The following is a 27,750-nucleotide window of genomic DNA, read 5'->3' as shown; positions in this document are numbered from 1 at the left end:
AAAGAAAAACCAAAACAGTTAATGCGATTTATATCCGAAAAGAGTTTCCTTTAATTCTTCCATGTTCAAACTGTTTTAACCAATCTAAACTACACGTTTTCTGAAGCTCTGTTACGTAGGCATCGTAAACTTCCTCATTCCCATACGGCCAGATAGAACTCTTTATTGACCATCTGGCCCTAAAAATTCATGATAATTTTTGAGCGGTTTTGGTTTCGGCTCATTTTTTGCCTCCATTCCGATGATTGTAGACTTGTTTGCATGTCAAACTCATAAATTCATATCTCATCGGCAGTTATAATGCTCTCCATGAATGTGGGATCGGCATTCACATGATCAAGCATCTCCAAAGAGACCTTTTCTGCTACTCTTCACCTTAATCGCGTAGAGCTGGGCAAGGACGCATTTCATTCACAAAGTATCCAACCAAATATTTCGAACGGGGTCGCGAGAGATGTCGAGCTCTCTTGCCATCTCTCTAACACTTGCCTGACGATTTTCAAGCACCATATTCTTCACTTTATTAATATTTTCATTAGTTGAAGAGGTCGAAGGTCGTCCAGAACGAGGTATGTCGTCAACAATCTCTCGAAAGTCTTTTAAAACTTTTTACCACTCGCAGGCTGCTGCTGTAAAAACAGAAGTGTGGCCGTTATGGTTAGCCGTTATGCTTTTTAAAGGTAGACATTCTTGGTTGGATGGATTCCAAAAGTTCTAAATCGCGATTTGATAGAGCTGGCCACTGGCAGAGTAAGTGTAGAGCCGTTTTGTTTACTCCCCTCGAGCTTGCTGTTCCGGTATTTATTGTTATGAGGTATTTTCATTTTCAGCGCGTGTTCTTCAAATAGTTAATGAGCTGTTATGATGGCTGTAAGTCTATATATACTTTTCCTGGATCTATTTAATAACTCCTTAGTTCTTGTCTGGTCATATTTTGGCCATATCTGTTTCGCTGTTTTGCGGTTGGTTGCGGAATTCGATCTGATCTGAGTCATGTGTACAAATTAGTTAGTCAGCTCACTCTTGATCTTTCCTAGCGGGCACAGTATTGTCTCCACCTCAAGTTCGTACACTGATAATCCTGATGAGGTCTAACTTTCTTCATCATCTTCTTCATCTGCTTACTTGGCCAACTCGTCTACTTTTTCATTGCCGAAAATGTTCCTTTGGTCGGGAATCCAAATTATAGACAAGTGGGATTAACATGCCAGTAAGATTATGGCCTTCTAACATTTATTGACGGCGCTGGAGTATATCTTTGGCGACGACAAGTCCAACAATGCCGTCTGCTTATATAACTGTTATATAACTAGTAGCTCTCGCAACCATTTTAAAGAACTTCACAGGTCTTTTCTAAGCCCAGCATTTCCGTTTGAAAGAGGCTAGCTGAGTTTGGTACACGGAAGGAGCGAGAGCTGTCAAGATATTTGGATTATACCCCCATCTCTACTCCGCAGTCCATTTTGACCCGTCGGTATAGATTTTGGTAGTATTTTTTCCCCTAATAAACCTCTTTTCCATTCACGTTTAGATACGTATATACCTAACCAAACTTTTCGAAAAAATCAATAAAGCTTCGGTCAAAGGCTAATCACCTCTTCCATTTATTCTACAAATTTGAGCTTAAGCCAAGCCAAATGTGGTCGATGTCCTTTGAAGACTTATAACTCAGTACATCTTTTTGGTAGAATATTAAAAACTTGGTCAGACACTTTAATACAATTTACATACAAATGAGTTAGTAACTGTGGTTTTGGCCTTTCAACGTTTTAAAAGTGGTATTCACCCTAGCCTGAATGGAATTAATTAACAGAGAGAAATGCAGGCGCGTGCGGAGCGAGTGATAGAGGACTAACATGTAAAAAGTAGGTAAGCGAATGTGAAAAATAAAACACCAAAAAAGAATTTGCGCAAAAATACCGCACAGCGAGTGAATATTGTAATTTACCACAAAAATGCTGGCTAATTAATTAGATTAGTTGGCCGTGGGGCACAAACACGAAGCTGCTGAAAAGCGACAGCAGCGTGCAAAGCCCATGCAATAGTGAATTTAAAGTGAAAATTTAAACGAAGCTTATGAACCACTTAGCAGGTATGTTTTTGTAAAGTATTTACATGAAAGGGTGTTTGGGAAGTGATTGTAAGTTGAAAATAACTGACAGTTATTAGTATCACACGACAGGCGAAAAAATCCCTAAAAAGAAAGGACAAATTCATTGCAATGTTTTTGCTTGATTCTATAGGGAAGTGAATCGTATGAATATTTAATATTTCTATATAATAAACAAAAATAAATACATCAATCCTCTAGTCAATCCTGGAAAATCCACACTTAAACATAATAACCAAAACGAGAGACAATGTCCTTTTAATAAAGACAAATAACTCCACGTTTCATTGTTTATGTAAACAACAAGTAAGCTATGTATTACTATCTTTAGGTACTCATAAAAACACCCTGTATATTTGCATGCCCACATATGTGCAAACGGATTTGAAAATCTAAAATGAAATTAAGTTCTGGCTGCAACATTATTATGATATGTTTCATCCATTCCATTAACTAAAACACGGATTTACCAGTAGAGCACTGAAAATTTAATAAGGTTCTGTTTTTGTAAGTCCACCAAATGAAATTATTTCCTAAATTAAAGCAAAGCTGTGCAAGATATACAAGTATTCTATTCTGTGAGAAAAACGTAGGAACCTATTCGGAAATCTGAATATTTTCAGAATACTTTATTTTATATCTAACTTTAAGATTTAGTGGAAAAATTTGAACCGAAGCCGATTGGCCATTAGAATCGCCGTTTATATATTCGTGAATTGGGCAGCACAACATCTTGAAAATGAACCGGATTTTCATTGAAAAATCATCTTCAGTTATGAGGCTCATTTGCGGCTGAATGGCTTCAATAAACAAAATATGCGTTATTGGTCAGGCAACAATCCACACGTACTTCATGATTGGTCCGTACTTCCTCCGTGATAATCAAAACCGGCACGTTACTGTGAGTGGGAATCGCTACAGCTCAATGATAACCGAATATTTTTGGCTCGTATTGAATGATATGGACTTGGACAATATATGGTTTCAACAGGACGGCGCCACACAGCGAATGTCACAATCGATTTATTGAAAACCAAGTTTGGTGAACGTGTTATCTCACGAAATGGCCCAGTCAATTCTTCGCCTTAGTTGTACGATAGACTATTCCCTGTGGGACTACGTCAAGTCTATGGTCTATGCCAACAAGCCGGCGACGATTGAAGAACTACGTACGAATATCGAATGTGAAATTGTAGCAGTAATCAGCCGATTTATGCTTGAATCCGTTGGAAATTGGGTTCGGTCTGGACCCATCTAGCAACTGTTAGACAGTTTCTATGTCATATTCCTAAACCATGTCCCGCTGGCAGTAATGATGCGTTTGATTAATGTAGAGTCCTTAGCTACGTTGCCTAGCATCTCTTTTTCGACTTCAACTCGGTTTCCTTTTTGCAAAAGATTTAAATCCTTTGGTACGAGTCTAGCATTGACACGCTTTATACCCAAAACATTAACCAAAATGTGTTCAGTCTTCCATTCCAAGTGACGTTGAGATCCTCTGCTGTCTCTTTGATGCCACCACGATGATTTTCAGGTTCTATTTCTTTTATTTTTTCGATGTTTTCGACATTAATAGAGGTGGATGGATTACTCGCATGGGGCTAGTTTTCAGTGATTTCACGACTTTCACAGAATATTTTGTGCCACCCAAAATTTTGTGATAATGTTGTTACATTTTTTTATGGCAAAAATCGCCGAACAAATTGTCCGCATCTTAAAGAAACAGACGCCAAACACATAATAATTAACTAATGAGGGCCAAACTTCATACGAACTTAAAAAGGTATTTGCAATCTAGGAAACAGTTTGTTATCGATTCGGCAGTGAAAAAGGACTAGTTTGGATAAAATTTTATCAAATAATACTACTATTTTTAGCTATCTGAATTTCCTGGTTTAAGAGTGTGATTGACCTGCTGTCGAAGAATTTGTCTCCTTGCAGTACAGTCTCACTTTAGTTCTGTAAGTTACACACCACAGTATTGTCTAAATTAAAAAGATGTAACCTCATCATTCCACTTTTTTCTATTATGATTTCGAAAGCAGTGCCATCTGCCGCTTCCAATTATATGACCAAATATTGCAGTTGGTTTAGCACACCCTAATAGCGTACTGTCAAATTCAATTAAATTTTAATCTAGTTTGTGCGAGCGGTATTTATTCAGTCCACTCAATGTCAACACGATTAGCTCCGCAAAAACTCAAAAATGAAAGCTTACTTATTGGCACCTCAAAATATATTCACCAACTCCGCTATGTCAAATGACAACCATTCCCCTACCACTCCCACCATTCATTATTAATAATTTAATTAGTGTGTGCGTGATGGCCAAATGCTGCAAATTTCGGTTATTTTGTGGTTTCTATTCATTCTATCCATGAATTCGGCACTTCAATGGGCTGTATTTCGTTGTCGCATAATCGATTCAAATATTTATGCGATTCGGCGATTTTTCTGTTGCGTTGTTCTTGTCCTATTTCCTATGCGTATAAATGCTGTTATTTCGCTGTTCGAAATTAGTGGCTGTTTGTTCGCCATCAATTTGATTGTTGTTGCGTAATTATGTGTTTGGAGTTGGTGGTTATGCCAACTAGTTTCACAAAGTTAATTTGTTCCATTAATTGAGCGAAATTCAGTGAAATTACAATGAAAGAGTTGCTGGTGGATATGTACATAGGTTTCAATGAATGTGTTACTGACTCTGGTTTGTAGCGATTTAAAATGCATGTTTTGAGCTAATTAACTGATAGCCATGAAATATGCTGTGAAAATAGTTGCTGGCATATGTAGTGAATAGAATTGCGTGTACGCACATAAATGCATTTAATTAGTACAGTGCGCCAGTGTATGCGTGAAATGCCTATACGCAGTCAATTTAAAGCTTATTTACCTTTGTATTACGAAAAATAAATCATTTTCGGAATTTAGGAAAATATAATGGGTTGTCAAAAAAGTCTTGCGGTATTTTTATTGATTTTTTTTTTTTTTTTTGAAATTGAAATGAATTTTTGATGAATCATGCCCAGCTCTTGACCGATGCTACGGCTGCTACTATGCCGGTTTCTTTCGACCAATTCAGCCATTTTATCGCAATTTTCGACGACAGGCCTTCCGGAGCATGGCGCATCTTCGACCACCTCTATGGAAACTGTATCGGGTCCATAAACTGCACAAATTTTATTGGCGGCTTGAGATGCATTTTTGCCTTTATTGTAGTTGTACTGTAAAATATGCCGAATTTTCTCTTTATTTTGCTCCATGTTTGCGACGCTATAACTCACGAATGACTTAAAAGAAACGACAATAAATCAAACACGTGTTAGCGCGTGAAATGAGCTTTCCAAAAAGGTATAGCATGACCCGATGCGAGGAATAAAACTAGAACTACGCGCTTTCAGCGCCAACTAGCGAAAATACCGCAAGACTTTTTTGACAAACTAATATATTGAATATTCGAATAGGACATTCTTATACAACGAAATTGTTATTTAAAAGTTAGGAATGTGTTTTTATACTATACAAACATGTTGCAACGGAGCATAAAAGTTTTATTCACCTAACGGTTGTTTGTGCTAGCTTAAGCAAATATTATATATGACCAGGATGACGAAAAGGCGAAATAATATATGCATCTTAAGAGCTATACGACCAAAATCAATGATTTTTGGTCCATCATATAATCATTCAACGTTTTCGAAGTGGTCGTGAGGACAAAAATGACGATCAACATGTGGGCCAATCAAAATCCGTGATTATTAGAAATTCCATCGAAACTGGTCGTGAATTCATCAAAAATCAGCCGAAATCATCATTGAAATTCATAGAAATGGAATTGAACATCTCCAAAACATCGATTTATCGCATTTTGACCGAACATTTGGGCTTACGAAAGGTGTGTGCACGGTTTGTTCCGTACAAATTGACTGACGACCAAAAATTGCTCAGAATCCAACATTCGAACGACATCATTAAGGAGGTCAAAAAGGACAAAAACTTATTTTACAATAATGTGACTGGTGACGAAACGTGGTGTTTCCAATATGATCCCGAAACGAAACACCAGAGTGCTGAATGGAAGGCACGGGACGAGCCGAAACCAAAAATATCGCTCATGCAGAAGTCAAATGTGAAGACAATGCTGATTTGTTTTTATGATTCCAAGGGTATTGTCCACCACCAAGGGTGTTTGTTCCACCCAGCCGAAATGTTCATGCGGTATTCTGCCTGGGAGTTTCGTGTTCGGCCCAAATATCGCAAAGATGAAAGTTGGCGTTTGTTGCACGATAATGCGCCGTTTCATCGATCGACGCTTGTGACCGATTGTTTGACCAAAAATCACATTTTACCCATTAACCACTGCCCGTATTCACCTGATATGGCACAGTACGACTTCTTCCTTTTCGGAAAAATGCATTTGCCCATGAAAGGAAAACGAATTTTGCGAAAAGATCTTGATCTACATCCTTATGAGATCAAATTGATGCAATAACTAAAGCCGCTTGACCACCAGAATCGTCGTATGTTCGTGAATTGGACTGAGTAAAAACTTGAAAATGATCCGGATTTTCATATAAAAATCATCTTCAGCGATTAGGCTCATTTCTGGCTGAATGGCATCGCCAATAAGCAAAATATGCTTGTGGGTCAGGCAGAAATCCACACGACTCTAGGAGTCACCATTGTATCCCCAAAAAAAATGTCATCCAATGTACTTTGACAGGAATAAATAATTTAATTGATATCCCAAACCGGTTTTGTTTTTTATTTTTTAATAATTTTGTAGCGCTCTTACTGAGAAACCCGTTATGTGAAATGAACAAATACAACAATAAACCGTGCTTTTTAAACAAAAGTCATCTATAAGCTAGAATTTTTGAGTAGGGTTGCATTATTATCATATAAATTAAATTACATATACTACTTGTATATACTCGTACTTTCACGGGTAAATTTTATAGCACTTGGTAACATTTTGTGCAGAAAAATTACTTCATAGGTTTGATGTTTAATATCAATTTTTTTCCAAAACTGTGAAAAATCATAAAATTGTAAATATTAATACTAGAAGGAAATTTTATAAAATTACCCTTTTACATAATTTCACTCATAAGCTCAATAGTCACTTTTTGGTTGTAGCATCCCGCACCTGATCTCCGTCCACAATGTCTTATTTAATTCATTGCCGTTATTTATAACTTTATTTATTTGCCAAAGACATATTTCTTAATACAAACCGAATTCGATAATAACAAAAAGTATTGAAACAATTTGTTTAGCTTTGCTTTGGTAAAGCGAGCAACTTATCTGCGCCAGCACAGCGACACAGGCCAATTGCCTTGACTGCCGCCAAAGTGGCACGCGCTGCCAGACAAGCCAAGCCGGCTGGAGCAAGGGCAAACACAGCTGACGGACACAAAAACGAAGAGACAACCGCGCAAATGTCACCAGATAAGTAAAATAGCCGACACAGCAGCAAAGGGCGAGATTAGAAAATAATGTCAATGTATGTGTGGGTGTGTGTGCGGTGTGCTGGCAAGAAATTGTGTTTTCCTCGCAAATTTTCGTATGCAGGTCGACACACTGGCTGCGATGCGCTAAAATTGCCAGGCATTTTCAATTTCAGAAATTATTCATTATGATGGCGGTGACAAAAACAACAAGGAGCCTAACCACCACCACTATGACAATGGTAATGGTAATTGGATGGCTGAAGACGGGGCTGCTGTTGATGCTGATGCTGATGATAGTGGTCAGCGATATTAGAAGAAAAGTACAACAAAATTAGCTACAACAACAAGTGTGGTAGCGCTGATGACTTTACTAGCTTTGCTGTATTCTGTGCTGACGATGGCGATGACGATGATGAATAGCTGTCGGAGAGCTGTTTGGTTAGACCAAAAACAAGCGCATCCATGCTCAACAACCAGAAAAAAGGGCAAAGAAACCATTCAAATGAGATAAGACGTGAACTTCGGTAGCGCGGTAGTTGTAATACCCTTCACAAATGCAAAACTCAAAAATGTAAATTTGATAGTTCAATTTGTATGTCAGCTATATGCTATAGTAGGCCGATCTGCGTGATTTCTTCGAAGATCTTATTATTGGCTTAGATTATGAACATTGCCATATTTCGCGAAGATATCTCGTCAAACAAAAAAGTGTTCCATACAAGCACTTGATTCCGTTCGTTCAGTTTATATGGCAGCTATATGCTGTAGTCGTTCGATCTAAACAGTTTCTACAAATAATTTAGCATATTTTTAGGCGATAATACTCGCAAAATTTCGAGAAGATATTTTGTCAAATAAAAAAGTTTTCTATACAAGACTTTATTTTGATCCATCAGTTCGTACGAGTATGACAACAATATGCTAGATGGTTCGTCAGATCAGCAGTTTTTTATGGATGAAAGGATGTGTATAAAATGTAAACCGTTTAGGGTATAAACATAACAACAGACACACCCACGACGTGGGACTACGTCGTGCATTGGCCACCAACGGGGTATGAATAATTGCAGCTTAGCTGCTGCGGTGAGGGATAGCGAGGGTGGAGGTCAAAAGATTAAGTTATGAGGATGAGTTCGTGTTAGCTTTTAGTTTTTTGTTGGCCAGCAGAAGATTTGCATTTAAGCAGATTAGCGCATCAATTTACTGTTATCTGCTTGGCTACCAATGGCCGGGTTAAGTGCCTTGCGGCCGCTGCATGCCATTGCCACAACCGAGGTGTGTGTGTGCTTCGGATCTGCAGGAATTTAAGTAGCTTCCCAAGCCATGAACGAAAAACGCAGGTAAAATAATATCAGACAAAGACAGAGAAAGTGAGAAAGAGCGAGCAATAGATAGAGTGAGGAGAAGACCTCGTTGGCTTTTCTAACGGGTTGTGGCAAGTGCACAGTAATGTCGTGGCAAAGTGCCCGAGAAAATGGAAAGTGCGTGTAAGCGCGAATATTTTACTGCCAACATATGCACATATACATATACAAGTACATATGCTCGAATGTGTGCTTGCAGACTAATGTTCGCGAGTGTGCTTTGTGTTTTATGGTTCAACTTCCATTTGCTGTTGTGCGAGCAGCACATAAATTCTTGTAATGAAATGCATTTTAAAGTGCTCTATGTGATGTAAAAAAGTGCGCAGAGGCACGCAGTCCCACGGCTGCAGAGTTGCAGTAGTTAGAGTTAGTCTAACAGCATCGCTTTAAATTTCGGAGAGAATAATTTAATGCCGAAAAATTAGAGAAGAATATTTTGGATTTTAAAAGCATTATTAATATTATTTCATAAATTTGGGACACACATAAAATGAGTCATGCATGCTATTTCTCAAAATGGTCTCTTATAATAGTATATTATCTTGAAGAGTATATATTAAGTTGACAGCCGAGACGATTTTAAATTTTGCTTGCATGCATTTCTCCTCAAAAAGCTACTAATTTGTCGAAATTACCAATATCGAACCACTTTAAAAATAGCTGGCATACAACCTGCCGATCAAATTCAAGTCCATGTATGTGAAACTTATTAGTTGACAAACTATCATCACGAAACTTTGCATAAATTATTATCCAGAATATATATCATTTAGATCGGATCGTTACAGCATTTAGCTACCTATCAAACTTACCAACAACAGGAAAAAAATAAGGTGCTATCTAGGACTGAGTAGGCAATTGAGAAGTTTAGTCTTCTCTAGACGAACAAAGATCCAACTCTAGAAGTCACTAATTATTCCCGTCCTGCTATATGGTGCAGAGGCTTGGACGATGACAACATCTGATGAATCGACGTTACGAGTATTCGAGAGAAAGGTTCAGCGGAAGATTTATGGTCCTTTGCGCATTGGCAATGGCGACAATGACGATGAGCTCTACGAGATAGATATAGTTCAACGAACTAAGAGACATCGGCTACGATATACATCTGGCTAGATCATGTCGTTCGAATGGACGAAAACGCTCCAGCTCTGAAAGTATTCAACGCAGTACCCGCCGGGGGAAGCAGAGAAAGAGGAAGACCTCCACTCCGTTGGAAAGACCAGGTGGAGAAGGGCCTGGCTACACTTGGAATCTCCAATTGGCGTGAAAATGTTGTAAACTCGGATATTATTGCGTAAGCGGTGTCTACGCTAATGAAGAATTAAATATGCCAACAACTGCATATATCTAGATGTCAAAGAAAGCAAAGGATTATAAATAGGAGGTATTTGTATTATTTAGGACTATTCTTTACAGTTCTTGTGTTGCTTGAGAGTGATTGCCCTCTATTAAACTATGATGAGCTCATGTGACAGTTACTCCTGAAGATAATAAAATAGCTGGGATTAATAATGTAATATAGGAAGTAAATTACGGTTCGCTAAGAAAGTTTCGACTGACAATTGTTGCAATAAGAGAAACCATATTTTAATTGCTAACCTAATATAAATATCACAAATCTTCTATCTAGCCTTTATGATCTCAAAAGATTACACAAAGTCGAGTACACTTATGGAGAAAAGTTGATAAATAAAGTCAGAAGGTCGAAAGAGCACAGAGACTGAAACTTGCCAGAAGCCGCAAAAAATTCACGATGGGTTCTGGAATGATCGGCTTAAAAAGAAGACTTCGTCTGAAAGTCTGGCGCCTATATGTACTAAGTATAAGGGTAAGCACTGAACTTTCCAAAAAAAAATCCGAATTATTGGATAATTGTTTCTTAGGCCGAATAACGTAACAAATATTTCCATTATAGTTCTAGATTTTTTGAATATGTAGGGTCTAATAAAAATATGTATATTGTTTGCCATTAAGTGGCTTTACTACTCTGTATCTCGAGTTATATAAGTGTGATCGCGTTATGCTAATATGACATCAGAAACTATGAAAACTTCTCAGACAATTTTTTTGTTGCTTGGTATATATACGATTTTACAGTTTACAAGGTGAAAACGGAAGACTTGCGCCTGAAAATTTTAATAGTATGATCTTGATTCAGTAATAGATTTTGTATTCTTCGATCCCTTTCCGGCAATTTAAATGTCAAAGATGATCCACGCTCTCGGAGGCGTGAATATTGAACAGAATTGCTATCACCCAATCGTTGAATGCTTACCGCTTTCTTGGTATAACTTAAAATTAAATAAAATACAGACTTTCTACGCCAACTATCAACATTACTTTGAAATATATCAGGTGTTTTTATTTAACAATCAATAACTCGGGAATTAGAAAAAAAATATTATATACCATCTAATCAAATTTAGTCTCGAGCTGCTCCATTTAAACTGCGCGCGCTAATCGAATCGATCACAATTTTTGGAAAAAAATTAACAAGAAGTTTGTTTTGTTTTGTGTTTCCAATCGAAAAACAGCTACATATAATCTTACTGAAAATGTTCATGAATTTTTTTGGTGATTTTATTTTATAACGAACATAAGTATTTGAAGGTCGTGATGCATGACACATCCGATTCGGCCATCAACCTCTGTTAATGACGATAATATCGGAAAAGTTAAGGAAACAGAGCTTGAAAATTATCGTCTTGGCTTCAGAGATCAATATCTCGAGAGAGAGATTAATATCTCGACAGCACGTAAACATCGACTGAACACATTTTTGTTAAAGTTTTGAGTATGAAGTATGAAGACTCGAATCTTTTGAAAAACGACGTCGAGTTGAGGTCGCTAAATAGATACTTGACAAGCAGCCGAGCACCTTACATTCATTAAGTGCATTATTACTGATGACAAGACGTTACGAATGTCACTTATCGAATGTCGCTCTGAAAATGAGTCAAAACCGAACTTCGCTGAAAGCACTGAAGACCAACCAACCTAGCCGAGGCTTACAACAAGTGTATGGAAAATTTGATTGCATAGTGTGTTTCTAGAAACTTAAAAATATGTATGCTATTTTTAAGAACATAATCCACATTTGTTCGAAAGTTCCTGAAAAGTTATTTTTTATCAGTCCGGCTCAATTCTGAGCAGATCCGTCCATCATCCGTGATATGTTAACGTTTTTGCTCAATAAGTGAAATCGATTTATGTTTTTCCCTATCCCTATAGGCCAAGTAGTTCTCTCCCTTCTGCTGATTTTACCCCGTTAATATCGATTAATAAGTGAGGAGTCATAATAAAAATACTATGCAGCAATATATGATTCGTGAAAGGTCTTAAGGGCACCTCCTTAAGCTAATATCAATTTATATAATCGACCTTGACTATCATATATGCTAAGTTAATGCAACTTTCGCTTGTTGTTTAATCGTTTTGGGCCATCAAACTTTACTACATATGTATATTGGCTTCATTCAGCAGTCACTTTCAGTGAGCATAAAAATTATATTGAACGCTTCTATACTTGAACGACTTCGGCAACCACTTTATGAGCAGAAGTATTTTAAGTGCCAATCATTATCGAAGGCAAACTACTGGCAAAGAGTTTTGAGTAAATTGTTGCATGCAAATCGCTGAGAAAAAGGACATGGGAAAGGCGTTTTGCAACACGTCAAACATCGGCAATACACATACATATCTACAAAAATGTAATGCATTTACTTGTGTCTGTGTGTGCCAAAACTGCAATGAAGAATGCATTTTGTTTACAGAGTATAAAAAATTGACTCCCCAAAACAGTTCACTTTGATGAGAGGCCATAAAATTAACAGCATGCTGAATTGCTGGCGCACGAAAGCGCACGAAACCACAAAAGGAGCCACAAAATTAAAGGCGGATAAGCTGAATATATGAGATACTAAACGAAGCAGCGAACAAGTTTTTATAAGCGGGTTTGTGTACGAAACAAGAGAAAACGTTAACTTCGGCATGCAAGGAAGTTATAATACCCTACACAAAGAAAAAAATGTCTACACAAGAACTTGATTTTGATCAATTGGTTTGTCGGAAAATCTACCGTTGGACCCTCCACGAGGGTACCGCCAGGTAATATATAGTATATACTACAGAACGACGACTGTCGCAGGGACTGACTGAAAACATTTCTTCTCTGTTGAAGTTGGCAGGTAAAAAGTTAGGATATAACTTTAAAGTTGAGTGTTTTTCGCTTTTCTATAGCACAAAAATTAAATAGGAAGTCTCCTGTGCCGAAGATCGACCAGGTTGGGGGACCTTTATTGCGTATCAGGAGCATTGTGCAAGTGGACCTGTTTTCCCTATACTCCTGGGTCCAAATTTGGAACAAAGCAATTACAAATAAAGCAACAAGAACTTGATGTTCGGTAAATGGGGCAGCGTCACCGAGCTCTAAGGGAGTCAGGACAGAAACAGAAACTAATCTTGGTCTGAGTGCGGGTGCTGGTACTAGCCTAGGAAGACGACAATACCAGTGACGGAACCAATAAAATGAGGAACTTACAAAAGGACTCCAGGAGTCTCCCCAATTTCAAACTTATACCGCAAGCAGCAACATCTAAAACATAGAGGTCAGCCATTAGCCAAAAGGCTGAAGACAACAAGCCGAAGACAAAAGATGTGACACTCGTAAAAACTTTTGTTGATGTGGCCCAGAATCCCGTTATGATTTGTGAGCTGGATGATGGAGATCCCAAAGGAAAAATTCCCAGAGCCGAATGGAGGTGGGTGCAAGCTGCGCTTACAAACTTGGTTGAGGAGATATGCCACGAAGCCAGACTGGTAGCGGTCGACAAAAAGTACATTTCATCGAGGCCAACGGCAAGGGCCAAGATCTAGGCTAAACCATCACAGCCAGAAATGATAATGCGACTCATTAGAGCCTGTAATCCAAACTTGCCAAAGTATGGGTACGAATTTATAAAGCTCCGCAGCAAAATCTGGCATGGAGACTAAGAGGGCTACGATGCAGATCTTGTTAGATGCAAATTAGTCCGCTGGGGAAAAGTGACGGAGAGATCAGATATGAATTCACGAAGGTCAAAGATAAGGCCAACAAATCTGCTGCCGATATTATAGACCATCTCAGATCGGATAATGAGGTAGGTGAAGCGAGGACGATTCATTGGGGCTTACGAGCGATATGAAAAGTATTAAGCAAGGCGTTACAAACTCTGTGGCAAATATAATATACCCAGTTTAGGGTATAATAACAGCAAAAAAAAAACAACAACAAAAAATGAATTTTGACTTACGCGCTTTTAGCCAAATAAAGCAAATAATGTACGATAAAACTTTACGAGAGTGTAAAAATGTAACGAATGCACGCAAAGTTTAGCTCGGCATGCTGCCTTCTACTCCACAAATTTGTGGGCGAAGCCATAGTAGGGCAATAAAATTGCGTGAACTGCTGAGATTTCGATGAATTGCTGCAGGCACGCTGCACATACACACCCACACAGGAGCGCTTAAGTGATACTGCGCTACAAAATGCATAATGCGTCTGTAGAGGAGTAGCAGTGGAATAAGAAGAAGCAGAAGTGAGAGAAGAAGTATTCTCCATGCGTATAGTAAAAATGAAGATTTAATATAAATGGAAATTTAGTGCTTCGGATGTTGGCGATTAGCACCATCCTTCAGTCGCCAGACGCAAACGCAACAGCTTGCAGGCATTGACAGTTCGTACACTGGTTGCACTGCTACCCGGAGTCCTCCCAACACTTTGGCTGTGGTCGCAAGCATTTAAATATCTTGCTGTTGATTTGATTTCTCGTTTTGAGTTGGCAAATTGAAGGTTTAATTTCACATTTATTCATTTCATTATTTCGCATCGCTTGTTGCTGTTGTTGTTGTCATTTTGTCCACAAGTGCCATTAAACGCAATTGGTTTGCTGTTGATGGCCATTTATTAAAATCAGTGAAATTCATTAAGCAATGCTTCTTCTTGAGTTTGTACACATAGCAGGCTTTGTAGTTGCATTTGTTGTTTTTGTGATTGCTGGCAGTTTTCTCAGATATGCCATTAAGTTTTCATTATGCCACAGGCTTTGTTCATTTGCTCATTTGCGGTTTTTGTTGTTATTTCTTATAAGAGTCTCATTTATTTGCTGCTCAGTGAGGCAATCATTTTGCGATTATGAATTTGCTTTCGTTACTTTAAACGTACCCAGTAAGAAAATTATGTTTTTGAACAAAAAAAAAAAAAACAAAAAACATATAGGAGAAGTGTTGAGTGTAGACGCTAAATTCATGCTTGATTTCAAGACGAACATTGATGTCATCGTTAAAGCTTGTTCCTCAACTCCATCATTACAATCCATTCGTGACTGACTTTAGGTTTATTTTTTGGTAGCTGAAGCGTTATTTCGGCGTCATTTATATCCGTTCATTCCGCTTAAACTTTCCGCGAGCAACTTTCATATTGACCCTAAATTGTTTCTTAATATGATTGATTGGAAAGTTTGCAGTATTTACAAGGTCCCATTTGAATTTCTTAACGATTTCGATGCCCTAAATAACTTGAAAAGGAACGATGACTTGTTAGAATTCGGACTTTCAACCGGACAGTATTGGATTCGGTGTCTGAATATATCTTACGCTTGAATTATAGTAGACCCATAAAGAAGATAATCGACGAGGAGAGAAAACAGGATAATAAATCAGATGCCATTATTAGTAAAAATGTAAAGATTTGGCAACATTGTATTCTTGAAAGTTGTAATATGGTTAAATATAATGAATTTCAAAAACTGCAATGAAGAAATTATGTTGACAGGGAAGCTCAAAAACACTTATTGTGTAGACATAAAGAATTATGAAATTAAGGACCGATATATCAACAACTTAGGGAATAGTTCAGGTATATACGGACAGACAGGTGAAAATCGACCCATAACTTTGTAGTATTGCTAGAATTGGTGCCAAGCCACAGCGGAATAGCAAGTTACTGTAATGCTAATGAGCTGTCAAGGAAAGGTACCCTAGCCTTCCCATCGGTAGAATGGGAATTGGTTGGTGTTCTCCTCTACTCGTGTGTTCAATTAGAGGACAGTTAGTCATAGCGGAAGCTCGGCCAGCGATGGCCTACCATCGGTTCATGTACTGTCGGAAGAGATCCGGTGATCTCTTTGCTCTCAGTAAGGCTAGCCTCTCTCTAATTATGGGCTTTACACGCTGGCTAGGCCACGTCATCCGAATGGATGAAAACACTCCAGTTCTGAGATTATTCGACACAGTATGCCCCGGGGGAAGCAGAAGAAGAGGAACCCTCTACTTCGTTGGAAAGACCAGGTGGAGAGGACCGGGCTGCAGTAGGAATCTCCAATTGGCGCCAAACAGCGAAAAAGACTGGCGCGCTGTTACAAACTCGACAGTAATCGCGTAAGCGGTGTATACCGGCCTTCGCCCTGTTTGCGCCCAGGCTTTAAGGTTGAGAATGTTACCGGACGCCAGCTGCAAAAGCTGTATCGAAGAAGTCGTGGTGGAAAGATCTCTACACTTGCCTCTTCAGCCTTTGCGAGATCAAATCTTAAGCGCTTGGGAACTCATACTTTCAGACATTCTTCCGAACTGGTGGGAAAAGAAATTAAGCATCTGACCGATATATAAGAACAAACACAGGAGTTCTATGTTTATTTATGGCGTCACATTGCATATAGTAGCAAGTGCGATCTCTGGATCATTCATCTAACCTAACCTAACCACTAGATTAACGAAAAGCATTATATGAAAGCTGAGGTAAACCGCGGACTGATTTCACCCATTTGCGGTATATTATCTTCCATATTATAGTCGGCCGGAAGTTTAGAAATACTTACATTTGGTAGCCCCCTAGGAAATGTAGAGCCCCGATTTTACCCTTTCTTGACATAAGGGAACGTTATTATCAGGAAAATATTACCTGTGCACTTAAAAAATATTTCTTACAGATTTTCGGTACATAATTCCAGTAATAGCTCAGTTAGAGGCATTGGCGTCAACATGGGGCCCCCCGATACGGGCTTGAAAACTTCTGGTTCAAGTTTCATAGCGATATCTTAATTTTTACTCAAGTTATCGTTATTCCACGAACAGGCAGACAGTCACATGGAATTCAATTCGCCCCGTCATCCGGACAAGTTATACCATATTATATGTATAATTATTTTTAACCTACTATACATTTATTAAGATTAACAAAATGAAATGTACAATCGGGTCGGGTACTAGGTAACTTCATTTCTGGGAGCAATTCAAACACGGTTTCTTTTATTTTGCAAAAAATTTTTTGAAATCATATATTCTCAATTTTGAACGAATATTTTTTGCCATCTTTCGGTTAAGATATTGATTCCGCGCTAATAAAATGTTTTAACCTTGCAAAAAAATAATAAATAAAACTGGTCCAAGTTGTTCAGCTGATCACAATACACTTCAGAATTAATAGTGGTAAAGTGGTTGGAGTGGTGGAGTCATGTGTAAAAGTTCACGCAAGTAAGGAAAGTTTTTTGAATGCTTTTCACTTGGGAGTGGTCAGAAACGGTTTTTTTACAAATGGCTCAAGCAGCTCACGATTTTTGGTCTAAGGCCATTTATCCTCTGCGTAGCCTAAAAAAACATCCGTTTGAAGGCGAGCTAAGTGACAAACATCTCCTCCCCAGGGTTGTGCGCTGGTTTTGGGACCGGCGACGTAAAAACGTAAATGAAAAGGAAACAACAGTCTCCGATGAGAGACCCCCGTTTTGATAATTCGTGTAGCAGAACTAAATAGAGAGGGTACCACCTTTCTACTGACGTACGCCGATTAGTCCAGCTTTCTCCGGGCTGGATAAGGAAGCGAAGCAAATGGGTCTGGCGGTGAACGAGGGCAAGACGAAATATCTCCTGTCATCAAAGAAGCAGTTGTCGCATTCGCGACTTGGCTCCCACGTCACTGTTAACAGTCATAACTTCGAAGTCGTAGATAATTTCGTCTATCTTGGAACCAGTGTTAATGCCAACAACAATGTCAGCCTCGAAATCTAACGCAAAATAACTTTTGCCAACAGGTGCTTTTTCGCACTGAGTAGGCAATTGAGAAGTAAAGTCCTCTCTGGACGAATAAAGACCAAACTCTATAAGTCACTCATTATTCCAGACCTGCTATATGGTACAGAGGCATGGACGATGACAACATCTGATGAGTCGACGCTAAGAGTTTACGAGAGAAAGGTTCTGATGAAGATTATTGGTCATGTACGCATTGGCAGCGGCGAAGACAGTCGATAACGATCGCATTTCGAATTAAGAGCAACGGCTGCGTTGGCTGGAGTCCAAATGGTAAAACACTGCCAGCTCTGAAGGTATTCGACGCAGTACCTGCCGGGGGACGTAGAAGAAGAGGAAGACATCTCCTCCGTTGGAGAGATCAGGTGGAAATGAACTTGGATACAATTGGAATCTCCAATTGGTGCCAAATAGTGAAAGGAAAGAACGACTGCCGCGCTGTTGTAAACTCGACTATAACCTACGCGAATCAAGAAGAATAACCCTATATCCATAGGTAATACGTACAACTGTTAGGTATTATTATACTCTGTAGCAACATGTTGCAAGAGAATAAGATCAGCTTTTCGCATCAAACGAAATTACTTAGTGAACGAAATAATAATGTAGAATGTTGCAACACTTCGAAACATTTTGCAAAGTAAAATTAAGTGCAAAGTTTGGATTAAATATTCAAAATAGATTTTCTAATAAAGGCACGCTTTTAATTAATTATGTGTATCTACTCGATGACAGCAAATGTCACTGAAGTTTAGAGTTATATAAAATAAATGGTTATTCATCAAGCAAATAATGAACCTACAATTTTCATTAAAATTACTTTTGCCAATATAAAATGTACTTACTGCTTGTAATCTCATTGAGCTATTCATTAGTGCTGCTGATACCAACAAAATAACTCGATTGAAAAAGGTCTAACTACGCAATCAGCGCAATTTGGGGTATTATATATGCGACTCAGCGTAAAAACCTTACAAATGACATTTAAGCACAAACTTTGCGAAGGTAATTTTACACAGTAATAGCAGTGCATTTGAAAGCTTTCCTTTCAAAAATGAGTTTCTTTAGAGCAGAGCACTCTCCTTTTGACTCAATTACAATTCAAGTAATACTTTTGCTTTGCGTTGCCGTTTTTAAATTTCGGTCGCACATGTCATTTGCGGTTATTTACTGTACCCCAATCGCAGCGAAACGCATTCCAGCCAATCGCTTGGGCCAATTATAGCATGTCATTTCGGTAAATAGCCCACCATTTGGCGTATTTTGTGTGTAATCAGTAGCTATTGAGCCACGCAATTGATATGCGTCTGTATTGTTGTTATTGTACTATATATACATATATGTGTTCAAACTAGTCGAAAGTCTAACTCTGACCGTTATTTTTTACGCACCACATGTGGTGCTGCTGAGCAGTTTTGTAAGCTGTAGGTGCAACACGGCGTATGAGTAATGTAGATTGTATGAGCTTAAAACAGATTTTGTAACCGTCAGTGCTAGAATTGTTGCTAAGCTCTAAGAGCATACACATGCAGCAGCTTTTGCGGCGATTTTCACAAATTCGTTTGCCATGAAAAGTCACTTGCACGATTGAGAAAATGTCGAAAATGCTGCTAAGCATTCAAGTAGCGATTTGCCTCAATGAGTTTCTTATATTATATACATGTATATTAAGGTGGGGTAAAAAAAATCAAATATTTTTTTTCGCATGATAATCTAATGATAAGGAAAAGATAAGTGAAGGACCTTCCAGTTAAAATTAAGAGCTCAGAATTGGAGTGATTTTCGTAGACGTGTTGCAGAGTACCAACAGAAAAAAATATTATTTTTTTGACCTACCCTAATGTATATAAGTATGTATATTGACACGCTGCACGTCTGCTTGCTGCTTGCGATACCTACTCACTTTGTCGAAAGTAAAACTTTTCACTTTTCACATTTGTGTATCACTCGCCTTTGTGCCGATGTTTACGGCGTCCCTTTTCAGTGTGTGTGTGTCCGTTTCTTTTGTGTCTCCGTGATTTTTTGTGACTGTGCAGCGTACTTTATCGAAATTTGCTGCCGTCATCACTGTGAATGGTTTGTTTTAATGTGTTGGCCACCAGCCATCAGCCGCCGATTGCGGCGCCACAACGACACAATGGAAACTTCACCATTTTCTTTGAAAATTCTTCGAAAAGGAAGAGTGAAGGGGGAAAACCCCCCAAAAAAAACTTAAGAACTTAAAAAAAAAGTTGCTAAAATGCCCAAAGGCGGTACGTTGAAGGCGCAGGCAGCGTGAGTTTAACTATTCCAAATGTTTTCTGGAATTGATTTTGACTGGAAAATGTTGAAAGCCTGATTTTTATGCGCAAAGATTTTAATAATTTTGAATATTTTTTTTGCTGCTTTTCGCAAGATATTTTTTGGTTATGTCTAAGACTTGGCTCTAAACAGTTTTAAAATCTTGCCTTTTACGATTATTTGTGTGTAGTGGCTGCCCATAACAGTGCAATATATTATAAGCTAGCGTTGCAGAATACAAAGAAGCTTCTATGTATAAGTACTAACGGCTTTTTCTTTTGCGAAAGGAAATCGTAAACAACTTCTTTGTCATTTTGCTGTCAGTTCGCTAAAGAGTTGTTAATAAATGATAATGAAAATCAGTTGATGCAACATTCATTATTCAAGGCAAGCAGTATTTTCAACTGCGTTTCTTTGCCTCTATTTATCTTTTGTTGTTGTAGTTTTTGGTAGTTGCTCGATTGTGAACATTTTTGCCTTTGAGTAAATAGCAAAATTGTATCAGACACTTCATAGAAAAAGTGGCTTCTTTACTATTCTGCCAAGGTGGGAGAAGACGCTATCAAAATGAGAATCTTTTTCAAGGATTTGGAAACTTTATATCTGGCTGACTGTATGGAGTAAGGTAAGGTTTCTAATATACATACACCAAGTTTATTGGTATGTATAATCTGCAAGTACTTACAGGCGTTAGCGAAAGTTAATATGAAGCTGCCCCCATATATTATGGGATTATTTTGATTATTTTAATTGCAATAATAAATTTATAATTTTAGATAAATATTTCTCGAGACGTGAAAGTATTACATTTACAATAGATTGTTTTCAATTGAAGCTTCTTAAATGTAACCTTTTTAATTATTATTTCTTTAAGAAGGAACCTTAAAAGTTCACTTTGTCAAAGGAGTCAGAGAAAATACTGGGGCTTTACCGTTAAAATATTGAATTTGGAGTGAATATTCAAACTGAAATTAATTAGTTCAATGGTATATCTGAAAGAGTGAGCTCCGAAGGGCTTTAACTTTGATTTCGCAAACAAGGAACTAACAAGTGAGAAGTGTGGAGATTACTTGGGCGTTTCTCGGGAAAAAGTAAAATTGCGGTGTTTCTCGTAACTAGATGCAAAAAAATCGATATTCATTCGTTAGACAATAGTTTTGATTTTCGAGATTCGATTTAAATTTAAATTTTAATTTTTGTGGAACACTTTCTTAAGGAAAAATACAATATTTTTGAGAAAATCGGCAAATTTTTTTTTTGTAAACCAAAATTATTAGCAAAATTTAAGACAACTCTTCGGCGTTACCCCAAAAATTTGGATATATTTTTATACTCTTTCCACCCGTTGCTACAGAGTATAATAGTCTGATTCACCTAACGTACCTAATGTACGTATCACCTAAAAATAATCGAGATAGACAAAGGGTACATACATATATATAAATGATCAGGTTGACGAGAAAAGTTGAAATTTGGGTGACTGTCTGTCCGTCCACTCCGTCCGTGCAAGCTGTAATTTGAGTAAAAATTTAGACATCTTAATGACAACGGTACACGGGTTTCTTAGTACAAAAAAAATTACGAGTTCGTAGATGAGCATAATCGGAGCACTGCCACATCCACAAATGGAAGATAATCCTGCTCACTCCCCTATAACGGTACTGTTAAAAACAACTAAAAGCGCGATAAATCAATAACAAAATACGCCATAGACATTGAGTTTTGCCTCTGAGATGATATGAGAGAGCTTTATAGGAGCCGGTGTGAACTTGGACAATCACATATCTCGGAACGCGATTTACCCATTTCAACTAAATTTGCTACGTGACACTCCTCTCATATTCCTATATCACAGTGTGAAAATGGGCGATATCGGACTACAACCACCCCTACATCCCATATAACATAGTTAAAAATTTCACTTGATTCCTTCACTTTCCAGTACACAATAAAATGACTTATTAACATAACGGCATACAATTTTGCACGAATAATTTCTTTAAAGTATGCAACTTCATGAACAAAAACTGTTCAAGGCCCTAGGTATCGAATATGGAGTCAACGAAGGGATTCCCCCAGCATTCAATTATATATCTCACACACTGAGCGATATTTTCGGTCATAAGTCAACTCTTGATAATAGTATAGATAATAGATAGATAATAGTTGACTACTTTCGTAGGAAAGTTATTCCAAAGCTGATTTCAATAATTGCGAATTGTACCACCGACAATAAAAGGAATATATTATTGCCATACTAGTTTGTTATGTCATCTATAAATAAAAGTGAAATATATTATAATATTTTTGCTTTACAATATTGCTCAATATTGACTCCTTAAACTCGAAGAGGGTCCGTTTTATTACTAAAGATCACTGAGTTCAAATAACCCCACAAAAGGTATTAAAATGGTATTGAATCACAACTGCTTTGAGGCCAGCCCCGTTTTGGTGGAACCAGATGTTATCGAGATCAACTGCTTTTGATTGCGGCCATAAAAAGTTTGTTAACATTGATTTACACTGTTAATTGACAAGCTGCACTTCTAAAGAAGCATGGACTGATGATTCAACCAGACTAAAAACTACACCAAACTGTCAATTTAGGTGAATGTAATGGTTATTCATGAATAACTTTTCTTCGCACCAGAACCCTTAGCTGTTCTATTTACCGCACCACTGAGTTGAAAGTGAGCCTCATCGGAGAAGATGATTTTCCTAAAAAAATCGTTGTCGTTTTCAAGTTGTCCGAAAGCAAAATCAGTAAATTCACGACGTTTACGGTGGGCTAATGGCTTCAGTTCTTGAGTGAGAACAATTTTATATGGATGCAAGCGTAAATCCTTCCTCAAGATCTGCCAGATTGTGTTTTGAGACTGTTCCAATTCATGAGAACGTTTTGGAATCGAAAAGTTGCGGTCTTCAGCAACCCTTGACTAAACGGCAGCAATATTTTCATAATTTCGAGCGCTTTTTTTTAACTTATTGGTACTTAAACATTATGTAAAGAAAATACACGGTCGAAGTTTTCAACAACTCGACAAATAGCGAGCACAGGTGGACGATTATTACGACCATAAAATAGCAAAAGCAATAAAAAATTTAATGATTTGTAAACGCTGTTCTTGCGTATATCTTTCCATGATTGAATTGAAAACATTACTGAATACAATGAAAAAAATTACAGATTAAAAATCTACTACGGATCAAATTTATTTACGCCTACTTGACTCGTTGGAGTTTTAATTTTATTTTTAGTTATAACAAAAGGGTACATTCTACCCTGAGGTTAAATATACTTCTGAGGAGCTTATCCAAAATACCTGAAGGAAACAACACTTAGAAATCATATCATTCACATAGGAAAACCCGATACATCAAAAAGGATTGCTACATTCGTAAATCAAGTTTTTTTAATACAAAAACCCGCCACTAAACTTAAAATAATTTTCCAACAAACAATTGATGTATGTATATATATATGAAGACAACGTGTATCTCTATTCTTTTTGTAAATACGTTCAGTAAGTACATGATTTGGCAACAATCGAAGAAATATTGTAATCAAATGTCTACTTTAAAATCACTGAGTGAAAGCAGGTTGCATTGGGCGCGGAAAAATATCAACAGTTATTGGAGAAATATAATATTAACAGATGACTCAACCCTTGTATTGTGCAACACCTTAAGACGTGTGTGGCTAAGAAAAGTACAAAAATTTTTCAAAGGAATGTTAAGCAGCCACAAAAGGTGCATATTTATGGATGCTTCTCCTCACATGCATTTGGGGTTTTAAGTTGCTTCGCAGAAAAGCGGAACGGCGTTAGAATGATAAAATTGTATAAAAAGGCTTCTGAAAATCTTTACGGTAAAATTAACCATTATTGGATACTGCAAGCAGATCAATGATCTGAAACAAAAGCAGACTCTGTACTCAATGGACACAAGAAAACCACATTATTACTTTAATTTGGCCTTCACAGTCACCAATCGCCAATATAATAGAGGATGTTTGGGCTTTAAGGAAAGCCAAAATATTAAGAAAACATTCAACGTCAATAAAAGACTGCATTCGACCACTCCAAAATACCTGGTGGTCCCTTACTGTGGAGTAAGCGGCAAATTAAGTTGCAAGTTGCTGTCTGAGATGCGGGAGATTGGACCAAGTAATGAATAAATGTCAGCTATAATAAAGTATGTAATTTCTATAATTACATAATATTTACCTATAAACGCTAATTACACTTTGGAAAACAAAAAAACGATATTTTTGAACACACTTTAATTGTCTAATAGTGTTGCACTTTAAGTAGCAAGAATTTTTATGGAAAAACGACTCCATAACTATTATTTTGTTTCTTAAAAAAATTGATAATAGAAAATAGCAAGCAAATGTGGAAAATGCGACTTACCAGCTGTGCTCCAAGATAAATATCGGTATTTTCGATGCTTCAGTATGTTTACAGCCTTAACACACACACACATTACACATTACACTTTTCACTTTTTGCGATTTGTTATATAGAAATGTCTTCACCTGAAAAAGAAATACAAAATAGTTAAATTACTAATGAAATTTAGATGCTTTTCTTAATTTAAAAACACGCACTCTTCTATTTTTATCAGCAGTAAGTCAGCAGATACAAAAAAAAATAAACACGAAAATTTTAATCAAACAATACTGTTAGATAAATGAGCGAACAGTTTAATGTAAAAAAGGTGTTCCACCAATGATGACAGCACACACGACAACAAAAATAATGAAAAACCAACACAACACAGCACAACACTAAATGCAATATTTGCATAACTGTTAGGCAAAACGTAGACGCACGGGTTGTGAATAGGTTGTTTGGGTGGATGTGCAACGCCTGAAAGCACACAACACACTTAGCGAAAACAAAGAGATAAAGAAAACAAATGAAACAAGAGAAATATGCAAACAACGGAGCGAATGATATGTGTGGCACGCAGGAGGGAGGAGGGCAGCGTGAGGTGGCTTTATGGCAGAGGCGCGAGAATGGGAAAATAAAAGTCAGCTCGCGGCGCTGTTAAGTGCGCTTAAATGTGCACACATATTATACATGGCGAAAAATGTATGTGTGTGTGTGTGTGCGTTGTAACGGTAAACGTGGCATACTTATATTCAAATTAGACCGTTATGGTAATGATGCTCGAGTATTTTGGGTTTTTCGAGCAACGGCAGCAGCGGCGCACAAAAGTTTCGAGCACCCGACGCCGACTTAAATGGCATTTGTTTGTTTATTTGTTTTTGTAATGCTTTTTAAACAGTTAGAGTTAAATTTTTATGCCGCGAATAAAAGGCACAATGAGGTGTATATTACACACCGACCAATTTTAAAGCGGATAAACTCTGCTGGAGCCATGCATGGCAACCAACTTGAGCGCAGCACTAATGGAATAGGACCAATTGCGCTGCCTTTAAGGTGGGCGGTGGAAAAGTTGTACGCGTGGGTGTTGAGAAAATTCTTTTCGAAATTTTACTTTCCAACTGCGCACAGCTTTAAAACGCAATTCCAGCATGTCTATTCGACCGCGACGCCAAACCATTTCAGCCGAGCGTATGGCTTATGGCGCAACTGCAGAGTTTCTTCAAGCGCACGGGTGAAGCTGAGCCGCCGGCGCGTCTGACGGTTGGTGAGCGTGTATCAGGCACAAGTTGGTGCCGCTAGAAAGTTTACAACAGCTTGCAGAGAGCACGTTTTGTAGTAGCTGTTGTTGTTGTTGTTGTGGTGCTTGCTTGCGCTATTATTGTTTTAGTTTCATTCTTGCGTTCGATAGCCTTGAGCGGACACGGAAATCAGGCCGGAAAATTTATACAATTTGTGCATTATACCGTTTAGTAACTTGCCTGCTGTTCTGTTTGTTGTTGTGTTAGTTTCTGTTCTGGGGATAAGCAGTGGTAGATATTGTTGCAGTTGTTTTTTGTTTTTCTAATTTGTTTGAAACACACCTTCAGTCGACCATAACAACATTCTTGTATGCGAAACTTTATAACGGCGAATTTCGCGAAAGTTTCAAACAAGGCAAATTTTAGTCGGCGGATTTCCTCACAAACTATTTGATTTCAAGTAAAGTTTAATAAATAAACTTTATTTTTCTAATTTAATATGAAGATAGTGGAAGCGTTGATATTAGTTATGGCTTATGCATTGTATTTCTTTGCAATATACATGTGTATTAGGGCGTTTTTTTAACTATTCATGTTTTTCAATCCCATCATGAAATTTCCTTGGAAATACCCTAAAAAAATTCCCTGAAAATTTGAGCCTTTAATATTAACATTAAGAACTGGACCAAGGCATGTAAAAATTTTCCATTGAAAATACACGACAATCGTGATTTTTATCTTTAAATTTCTATAGCTCAGAGGTATTTTATGGCATCGCTTTGACTTTAGACACATATTTCTCAGAATTGAACATTCTACAAAAGTGCCCATCGCGACAAAGTCGAAACTCACACTGGCGAGGTAGTACGGGGCTCTAAACCTGATTTTTCGACGAAATTCGCATTTTTTTTGTATATATCTCGTAAATGACAAGAGCTATAGAAAAAATGTTCATGGCAAACTTGTAGAAAATTTTATTTGCTACAAAAAAAGCTATCATTAATACTACTCGAGATATTTGGCTTTTTAGGGGGCTATACCAGTGTAACGCATGAAAAATTAGGCGATTTTAGTGAATTTTTTCAAAAAAAGTACTAGATTGAAGTTTCGACGTTCTATGGACGTAATGAAGTATATTTTTAGCTATATTAAATTTTTTTTTTTACAAAAATATTGAAAAATAACGGAGTTTTGTGCTGTCTTTGGAAGTGCCGAAAAAAAGTGCCTCTACTGCTGGCATGATTCCGGTCGAATGAGTAGCTGAAACAAAAAAAATTCAAAATGTTTATTAAGCTTAAATATATTTTCTATACAATGAACTACGATCTTTGAAAAATATCAAAAATATAGAAAATGACGTAATTTTGAAAAAAATGGTTTTGTTTTACGAAAATAATGGTCGTTTTTTTTAATGCCAAATTGAAAATTTTTAACCAATCAAAAAGATCGTAGTCCATTGTATAGAAAATGTATTCAACTATACCCAGTTTTAATTTGAAGTCGATCGGTCAATTTCTCGTTGAGTTATGATGTCAGCAATTTTGAAAAATGTTGTTTCGAGAAAAACGCGTTTAAAGTTTCACTTATATATGTTTGCACCTCTGAGCGGTCGCTGTTTAGAACGCTGCCATTCAAAAAGTAGTCAAGATACGACCTTGCCGATTTCACAGGATATTTTTGAATATATAAACTATCGAAAAAGTAAAAAAAAAAATTTTTTTGAAAGTGTCACACTGGTATAGCCCCTTAAGTAAGGCTTTATAGAATTTTCATAAATGGTGTGTAATAAAAAATCTATGAAAATGCCATACAGAATATATGCCGAATATTAAGAATATATCCACGAGGAGG

General features: G+C 37.4%; 1 long non-coding RNA gene across 7 annotated transcripts in view; it reads right to left on the bottom strand.

Annotated features, from left to right (window-relative positions):
• Window positions 1-27,750, bottom strand: part of LOC126759875 (uncharacterized) — a 565,378-nt gene that overhangs the window by 72,550 nt on the left and 465,078 nt on the right. For all 7 annotated transcript variants that reach the window (XR_007667102.1, XR_007667097.1, XR_007667096.1 and 4 more), the window contains one exon: window positions 24,680-24,804. This is a non-coding gene — a long non-coding RNA (uncharacterized LOC126759875). The remainder of the gene's footprint in view (window positions 1-24,679; window positions 24,805-27,750) is intronic.

The sequence above is a fragment of the Bactrocera neohumeralis genome, chromosome 5 (assembly GCF_024586455.1).
Source record: "Bactrocera neohumeralis isolate Rockhampton chromosome 5, APGP_CSIRO_Bneo_wtdbg2-racon-allhic-juicebox.fasta_v2, whole genome shotgun sequence".
Classification (NCBI taxonomy): Eukaryota; Metazoa; Arthropoda; class Insecta; order Diptera; family Tephritidae; genus Bactrocera; species Bactrocera neohumeralis.
This window is presented reverse-complemented; position numbering and strand designations above follow the sequence as displayed.